The sequence below is a fragment of the Trichosurus vulpecula genome, chromosome 2 (assembly GCF_011100635.1).
Source record: "Trichosurus vulpecula isolate mTriVul1 chromosome 2, mTriVul1.pri, whole genome shotgun sequence".
Classification (NCBI taxonomy): domain Eukaryota; kingdom Metazoa; phylum Chordata; class Mammalia; order Diprotodontia; family Phalangeridae; genus Trichosurus; species Trichosurus vulpecula.
Window position 1 is genome coordinate 307,335,833 of NC_050574.1, and position 9,824 is coordinate 307,345,656.

Sequence of the window (9,824 nt, forward strand, 5' to 3'; positions counted from 1 at the left end):
TCTTCTCCTCAGTGGCTTTTTGTACCTCTTTTGCCATTTAGGGTTAGTTTATTTTTAAATGTGTTATTTTATTTTGCATTCTTGAGTATCCTTTAGCAAAATGTTGACTCGTTTTTCATGATTTTCTTATATCACTCTCATTTCTCTCCCCAATTTTTCCTCTACTTCTCTTACTTGACTTTCAAAATCCTTTTTGAGTTCTCCCATAGCCTGAGACCATTTGATATTTTTCTTGGAGGCTTTGGATGTAGGAGCTTCAACTTAGTTGTCTTCCTCTGGTTGTATGCTTTGATCTTCCTGGTCACTAAGGACATAAGAAAATACCATTTCACCAAGAAAGTAAGCTTCCATAGTCTCATTTTTCCATTTGCTCATTTTCCCAGCCAATTACTTGACTTTTGAGCCCTTTGTTCAGTGAAGGATGTACTGCCTCAAGCTTCAGGGGTTTTGTATAGCTGTTTTTAGATATTTTATGGGACCCTTAAATTTTCAGTTCTTCCAAAGTGATATAATCAAAGAAGAGATGTTTACTCCTCTCCTGGCCTGTGCTCTGGTCTGTGAACAACCACAAGCACTCTTTTCTGCCTTGGAAATGTGAGGCAGATTCCCTCTCTACATCATCCAGAAGTTCTGCCATGCCAGGGCTCCTCCTCACCCCAGAACCACTACCCAGAACTGTGACCAGATCAGCTGCTCACTCCCCCATTGTCTATAGGCCAAGAGCTCCAGAGGCAGCCATTGCTGTGGCAGTGACTGCCACCACCCTGAGAAGGGGGCTGGGGCTGGACCATGCCCTTTCTCACCCAGATGAGAGACCTTTCCCACTGACCTTTGAAGGTGGCTTTGGTGTTTGTGGGTTGAAAAGTCTGAAAACCATCCCAGCTGCCAGTGATTCAGTGCTCTGAGACCTGCTCCAGTCCAGTCTGTGCTGGCATGGCCCATACTGGGCTGCACTCCACTAAGAGCCTAGTGCAATAGACCCTTCCTGTCAGCCCTCTGGATTGTCTTGGGCTTGAAATCCATTTCACTCTGTAATTTTATGGCTTCTTCTGCTCTAGACTTTGTTTAATGAAATCCTTCACAACTCAAACACCAGTTAGTTTGAGTTTCATTCTTAGAAAAAATGTCTTAAACATATTAAAAGGAAACATTTAAAGAAAGAAGTGGTCATAACAAGAAGAGACTTTTGTTTCATTCAGAACAAGTCATGCCAGATTAGTCACTTTTTTGTACATGATTATGAAGCTGAGAATCTAAAAAAAATCTTTAGAAAAAATTTACCTAGATTGTTGCAAAATATTTGAAAAACTGACTTGTGCAATTTTGGTAGTAATTGTTCAACAGATATTAATGGAGTTAAGGAGATTCTAAAATGTTTGAACATCAGATGTGCCTGAATATTATTTTTAGTGGTTTCATAAAACTTATAAGGAGGTCTCTAATGGAGTATGCCAGGAATGTTTTTGGCCTGGTTTGACAATGTTATTAATGCTTTGGATGATGGCACATCTGCTATGCTTATCAATTTGAATATGATATAAACTTGGGGGCTTGCTATATCAGATTACATGCCGTCTTTGGGGAAGGGGGAGCAGAGGGATAGGGAGGAAATTTGGAACTTGAAAACTTGTGGAATTGAGTGTTGTAAACTAAAGATAAAAAATGAATTAAAAAATACTTGTGTGCTTGGAATATCTCAGATGTGAGAGAGTTATGGTTCAAAAAGATATTGATGCATAGAACACTGGCTATATGAATGAATTTAATAGTATGAAATTCAACAGGTATGAAATTTAGTAGGAAGAGATAACATTATTTATAATGGAGAAAACTTTGAAGCTTCTAGAATAATATCAAGGGTAATGCAAAGATATCCATTGACACCACAAATTTGAAATACTTTTAAAAATACTAAATATGATAATAAGACAAAAAAGGGAAATTAAGAGAATAAGCATAGATGAGAAAACATATGTATTGCTTTTGCTGATCATATGATAGATTAGTTATAGAGCAATAGAGTTGCAACTAAAGTTAGTTGAAAATTAATAATGAATTAAGGGATCAGGTTATAAAATGAATTCCCAAAGCCTTTACCTTTTCTATATCACTAACAAACCCAGAAGGTAGATATACAAAAAGAAATTCCATTCAAAATATCTGTAAAATGAATAAAATAACTGGAAATTTACCTACCAGCAGATGCATAGGAATTACATGAGTACAAATACAAAACCCCATTACAGAAATAAAAGATGATAAATAATTACAGACATGTTACTTGCTCATAGATGGGCCATGATCATTTGATTTTAAAATGATAATATTATCTGAATAATTTTTGTCAGTTTAATGCTACATCAATCAAACAAATGAAGAGATATTTTATAAAATATGCAACTTAAAGTTTGAGAAAGTTGACTGCACATCGAAAGGTTATGTAAGTAGTCCAGAGTCATATAGACTAGATGTGTTAGAGGAGTAGTTGTACTTAGGTCTTTCTGACACCAAGGGTAACTCTCTATTCACTGCCTAATATTTCTTCTTAAGTAAGGGGTTAAGCTCTTTCCCACCATTCGTCTGTGAGAACAAGAGCTAGAGACTAACGAAGTGGCGACATGGCTGACATCCAGACGGAGCATGCCTACCAGAAGCAGCAGACCATCTTCCAGAACAGGAAACAGGTGCTGCTCTGGCACACACCCAAAAAGAAGCGGCTGGGTTTCAAGACCCCCAAGGAGGCCTTCGAGGGCATCTATATTGACAAGAAGTGTCCTTTCATTGGCAGTGTCTCCATCAGAGGCAGGATCCTGTCTAGTGTGGTGACCAAGATGAAGATGCAAAGGATCATCGTCATCCACAGGCCCTATCTGCATTACATCCGAAAATACAACCAATTTGAGAAACGCCACAAGAATGTTTCAGTGCACCTGTCACCCTGCTTCCAAGATGTGCAGATGGGAGACATTGTGACCATGGGTGAGTGCAGGCCCCTCAGCCCAGACAGTGAGGTTCAACGTGCTGAAGGTCACCAAGGCAGCCAGCACCAAGAAGCAATTCCAGAAGTTCTGAGCACCTCCACACTGGTGGTGGGAGGCTGTGGGTGCTGGTGCTGGTGTAAATGCAGGTGCTGGAGTGTCCACCTGCCATAGCCAAGCCAGCCGCTCTGCTAATAAAGGCATCCTCCCCACCCAACCCCCCCAAAAAAGGTTAAAAATGTTTTTATATGTAATTGTATAAAAGAAAATGTCTCTGGTGCTGTCTAGTCCAACATACCTCTTTTACAATTGGAGAATCTCTAGCTTTCAGACAACCCTTTACCACATGAAGCACAGCTAAAAAAGAGGGTTCCTGACTTTTACTCTAGCATTGTTTCCAAGCTGCTTCATATCCTCCTGAAAAAAAAAAAACCTGTAGTGTCAATTTTGTAAAAGAGAGAAGGTACGGAAAGACTTTTTGGAGACCAAGTTGGATGCTTCAAATTATTACATCATATTGTTTCTCCAGCTGAATTGTAATTTCCTTGAAGGCAGGGACCATAACTTATATCTCTTTTACATCCCCCACTGCACCTAGCCCATGCCCTGTTATATAACAATAAAATATTTCTTGATTGACAGTTTGCTATCTCATAATTAATCAAAAACAAACATCATAAAATTAATTTTAATTCTTCTATCAGTTACTAAGTTCTCAAGTATGCCTACAGAACATCATTCATATCTGTTACCTTTTCTCCAGTTATGCTGCTACCACAAGTTCATTATCTCTTTCCTAAAGTATTTCAAAAGCTTCTTAATTATTCTTCCCTCTGCCAGTCTTTTTTCTTCTCTACTCTACATCATATCCAATTGAAATTCCTGAATCACATACTTTCATCAAAAATCTCCAGTAATATCTTATTAACCCTAGAATAAAGTGCAAAATCATGTCTTTGGTAGATAAAGCATTTCAAAATTAGAGTCCTGCCTCCTTTTCCAGGTTTCTTGCCCTTAATTCACCTTCATATAGTCTTAAGTCCTTCCCACTGGCCTCCTAAAAGAGGCTTTCCTGTTTTCATTCCCCTCTATCCTCAGCTAGAACATTTTGCTCTGAGTTTATCTTTTTTCCCTCCTTTTTATATTTTGTATGTACTTACATATTTACAGATTTTTCTCTCACATTAGAATACAAAAATCTCGAGTGAAAGGATTGTGTTTGCCTTTATTTTTGTCCCCACTACAACAACTAACACATAACAAGTGCTAAATAATTGGATTTTTTTTGATTAATTGATTGCCAGGCCTACTTATTCCCTATTTATGGTATTCTCTCTCTAATCTCTATATATTTGTTCACCATACTCAGAAGGCACCTTTCTAACCTCTAGTTATAGAATACTTATTTTCCTTCACTGGTCAGTTCAAGTGCTACCTCCTATACAGGACTAACATGATTCTCATTTTCTTGCTAGTGCCCTCCCAACCCCAATAAATTACTCCACATATTGCCTATCTTTGTAAATGTTGCTCTCCACTGCCCCCTATCAAAATGTAACCTCCTAAAGAGTTGAAAATGTTTTGTTTTTGTCCTTACCTGCAGTGTCTAAAATAGCACCTAGCATCAAGTAAGTTATTAATAAATGCTTATTGACTACTAGAGTGAATGACATAACAACAGGCCCATAAATTTATTTATTGGTGTTGTTTGGCTCAATGAGACTAAAAGTAAAATTAAAACCAATACTGATAGAGGGTCCAAAAGTTTTAAGAAACTGGTAAAGCAGTATAATCAGTATTCTAGCCAAGGTTGTTTCTTAGCCCTAGACAATCACAGAAACTCCAATGAATGATCTTCAGTCAGTCATGTTATAAGTAAATGAGAATCGAAAGGATGGTGAAGTATAGAGATCTATGGTCATGATTCCATAACTAAATCATGACAGAGTAATGAGAAATGCATACCTTTCTGCACCTTTCTATATTCTTGTTCAGTCCTTAAGTCTTGTCCTATTCTTCATGACCCTGTGGATAATAAAAAGCCAATATTGTCCATGGGGTTTTCTTGGTAAAGATACTGGCATGGTTTGCCATTTCCTTCTCCAGTGGATTAAGGCTAACAGAGGTTAAGTCACTTGCCTAGGGTCACAAAGCTAGTGAATGTCTAAGACTGGATTTTAACTCAGGTCTTCCTGACTCCAGGTCCAGAGCTCTATCCACTGAGATATACAGATGCCTCTATACAGTTATATTAAGTTAAGTTTATTTAAATGTGGAGGGAAGAGAAACAGTATTAGAATTCAGAAGACCTGGTTTAGACTCCTGGCTCTCCTATTTAATCCTTTACCTGGGGTAAGTGACTTAGCTCCAGGATTCCTCAAATTAAAAATCAGGGAATGGAACAACAGGATCCTTATTATCCATTTCAATTCAAATCATAGGTTTCCTCATTTCCAAAAAAAATGAGAATTATAATACTTGAACCTCACAGAGTTGCTAAGAGAAAAGTGCTTTGAAAGCTTTAAGGGTTGTCATGGTAACCTGTAAAGAATGAAGAATGGAAACAAAAAATATAGGTTTGAATATTACCTCTGGTGCTTACTACTTTTGTGGTGTGGAGCAAGTCACTTAACCTCACTGGGCCTCAGCTTCTTCTCCTGTAAAATGAGAACAAATGGCCCATGACTTCCCTTTAAACTCTAGATCTACAAACCTATGATTGACATTAAATGATACTGATAAGCTGCTTACCTTAGTTTTTAAAATGTTTTTTTATTATATTCTACCTTCCACAATAGTTCCTAAGATAGTTATAATAAAGTTTTATCCTATTCATTAACTCATTTCTTAGTCATGATGATCTTGTGAGACAAAACATAACTATAACCATTTTCAAGATGAGGAACATGAAGCACTTAGGAATCAAGTGATCTACTTGTGGTCCCTTGTCAGAGGATTGCCATTGCCATCCACTCTGAATTAATTCTTGACTACATCAACTGCTCATTGTGGTTTAGCATTGAAAACAATATCTTACTGGAGCTCTCTTACAAGCTCTGTCAGATACCTATAAAAAAGTGGATCTGAGCAGATTTGAGAGAATTAGAAGCTGCAAACAGTCTGAGTGGGACAAATTTCCAAGCCAGGAAATTCAAAAGTTTTATGGGAAGGATCTCTAGGCCGGGAGAGTGCTTGGCTTGCAGAGCTGCACAAGATAGCACCAAAGCAGAAGCAGCTGAGGAAAATAACCAGAGAGACAGGCTGGGAGAAAGCTGGGCACCCAAAATTGGCAGAGATCCCCAGGCCTCCCAACACAGGATGGGAGTCTATAGAAGTGACAAGAGGCAGCAGCACAATGCCACCGGCCATGAAACATCAACTCCTGAGGTTTGCAGCCCAAAGGTTTGAAATGTGTCTTCTTAAACTTCCAGGAGACATAATGGCCAGGTAAACAACTCTAATCCCTACTCCCTGATCTAGATAGTTCCTTGGGAAAAACACTGGAATAGAGGAGACATAAGTAGGGCTTCAGTGGACAAGCAGTGGGAGTTCCTGAGTCCCAGAGGCTCAGAGCCAACAGGGGTCCACACCAGGAGCCCAGATAGACCTTTGCACAGCCAGGGGAAGTGGCAGACACCAGCACAGATAACAAACAGCTGAGACCATTGTTGAAGAGCAACAGTGATGGATAGCAGCCCCAGGGGAAGAGGAGACTTTAGGCAGCCAGACGCCTCCCCCACACCTCAGGAAACTGAAGGCTCTAATACACAAAGCCAGTAACTAGACTCACAATCCCCAGAACAAGAAACCTGGAACAGAGAGCCCCGAGCCCCAAAAGCGGAAATTCACTGTAAAGCCAGGAAAATGGTAACAAATATGAAGAAGAACACGAAAAAACCAAGGACGATTGATTCTTTTTATAGACAGGCATGATCAAAATACCAATTTGGAAGAAGGTAGCAATGACACTATACCCACATCTGATACCTCAAAAGGGAATTTGAACTGGTCTCAAGCCTAAAAAGTATTCCTGGAAGAGCAAAAGGAGGATTTTAAAAACCAAATTAGGGAGGTAAAAAGAAAAAAATGGGAAAAAACCACTGACGAAATCAAGTCCTTAAAAAATAAGATTGGCAAAATGGCTACAGAGATTCAGAATCTAAATAGAGAAAATGATACCCTGAGAGGTAAAATAAACCAATTGGAAAAAGAGACTCAAAAGCAAAATGAAGACAGCAACTCATTAAAAATTAGAATTGAGCAAGTGGAAGCTAAAGACTCTGATGGATCGAGAAGTAGTAAAACAAAATGTAAAGAATGAGAAAATAGAAGAAAATTTGAAATATCTGATTGGAAAAACAACTGACCTGGAAAAGGGATCCAGGAGAGATAATTTAAGAATTATTAGTCTACCAGACAACCACAATGAAAAAAGAGCCTTGACAGCATCTTCAAAGAAATTATAGAAGACAACTGCCCAGAGGTCCTAGAGCCAGAGAGTAACATAGTCGAGTCACAGAGTAAAATAGTCATTGAAAGAATCCACCGATCACCACCCGAAAGAGATCCCAAATTGAAAAATCTAAGAAATACTATAGCCAAATTTCAGAATTACAAAGTCAAAGAGAAAATACTACAAGCAGCCAAAAAGAAACAATTCCAATATTGTGGAACTATAATCAGGATCATACAGGCTCTTTCAGCTTCTATATTAAATGACAGGAGAAATTCAAATATGATATTCTGAAGGACAAAGGAGCTGGGACTACAACCAAGGATCACTCCCCAGCAAAACTTAGCATAATTTTTCAGGAAAGGAGATGGACATTCAACAAAATAAAGGAATTCCAGACCTTCCTGATGAAAAGGCCAGAACTCAATTGAAATTTTGATCTTCAAATCTCAAGAGAGATACAAAAAGGTAAATGGGGGAACACTCCCCACAAACTTTATTAAGTAATAAGGGAAAATTATTTACTTCTTTATATAGGATTATATCATCTTATGTATGTTTATATATATATATATATATATATGTGTATATATATATATATATATATATATATATATATATATATTCTGTATACATATATGTCAAACGTGAGAATAGTACAGTTATTATGACAATTGAAAGGGATACACATAAACTGTGGATGTCTGTATAAAATTACCGATATAAGGATAAAAAACATAATTAAGAGATGTAAAAGGAGGGTTCTGGGAGAAGAGGTAAGGAGGCAGTAGAAAGGGGTAAATAACATCAAATGGAGACGCACAAAAACACATTACAACAGAAGGATAAAAGGGATGGAGAAGAGCAGCATTTGAGCTTTACTCTCATCAGATCTGATATGATAAGTATAGAAATCTAACTTGTCCTACAGGCAGTTGTATCAGGAGGGCAGAGTTTATAATCTCAAAGAGGATCATAAACATGTCTGAAAGGTTCGGAACCGCCGGATATAAGAAACTCTCAAAGTAGAAGGCAGAAGAATCAAAACATTTATTTAGGCTCAACAGTAACCAACCCATGAACCAGCAACCCCATTTTGATACATTAATGAAAAGTTTCCAGGCCCAATAAGTACGCCTTGAAAGAGTAACCAGGAGGCTACAGAGAAACATGATTGCGTAAAGCAAAATCATGCTTCCCCCTCGATGGTAATAAGATTACCCACTGGCCTGAAGTCTTTGTTCAGCTTCCTCCCGTAGATCAGCTCTGCTACTGGCAGCTCCTGCTTCAGCTGTGGCTGTAACTGACGTAACTGTCGTAACTGCCTCTGTAACTGCCTCTGGCTCCAACTGTCGCTGTAACTGTCACTGTAATGGCCTGAAGTCTTTGTTCAGCTTTCTCCCGTAGGTTAGCTCTGCTACTGGCAGCTCCTGCTTCAGCTGTGGCTGTAACTGACGTAACTGTCGTAACTGCCTCTGTAACTGTCGTTGTAACTGTCGCTGGCTCCAACCGGAAAAGGAAGAGAGAGAGAATCTTCAAGCTGTCCTCTCCCCTCTTATAGAGTTTTTGACATCATCAAGCTCCGCCCAAATGACCAGGGCCGATTGGTTCCTGAGTTGGCTCCTCCCCCTAGGGTAGACCAGGTTCTGGAGCCAACACCTCCCCTCAGCCAGCCCCATGACTCATCACACAGGAAGTTGTCTGCTTCCCGGCATGCTCCCCGGGCCTCCTGCCCCGGAAGAGCAAGCCACAGTGTCCAGGGAAGCTCAATGAGGTAAGCTGAGTCATTCAAAGAAAACAAAGGCCATTCTGGTTACAGCAGTAAGAGGGGAAAGGGGAAAAAAGGAAGGGAGGTAGTCAAAAGGGAGGGAAGAAGTAGCAAGTGGAAAATGATAAGATAAGGGAGGGGAATCAAGAGGGAGGGTAAATTGAGGAAGGCGGCGGCCAAAAGCAAAACTTTGTCAAGAAGTGGAAGAGTGAAGGGAGAAATAAATGGATAAACAGGGCAGAAATAAGATGGAGAAAAAGACAGAGATAATAATCATAACTGTGAATGTGAATGGGATGAACTCTCCCATAAAAGGGAAGCAGATAGCAGAATGGATTAAAAACCATAATCCTACAATATGCTGTTTACAAGAAACACATTTGAAACAGGGAAATACACACAGGGTAAAGGTAAAAGGCTGGAGTAAAATATATTGTGCTTCAGCTACAGTAAGAAAAGTAGGTGTAACAACCTCAGCCAAAAGAAAAGTAAAGATCTAATTAAAAGAGGTAAGGAGGGACACTACATCCTGCTAAAAGGCACCATAAACAATGAAGCAATATCATTACTTAGTATATATGCACCAAGTGGCATGGCATGCATATTCTTAGAGGAGAGGTTAAGG

At 39.0% G+C, this 9,824-nt stretch overlaps 1 pseudogene; it reads left to right on the plus strand.

Annotated features, from left to right (window-relative positions):
* The first annotated feature begins 2,618 nt into the window (after nucleotides 1–2,618).
* LOC118835504 lies at nucleotides 2,619–3,072 on the plus strand (annotated as a pseudogene).
* The last annotated feature ends 6,752 nt before the right edge of the window (nucleotides 3,073–9,824 follow it).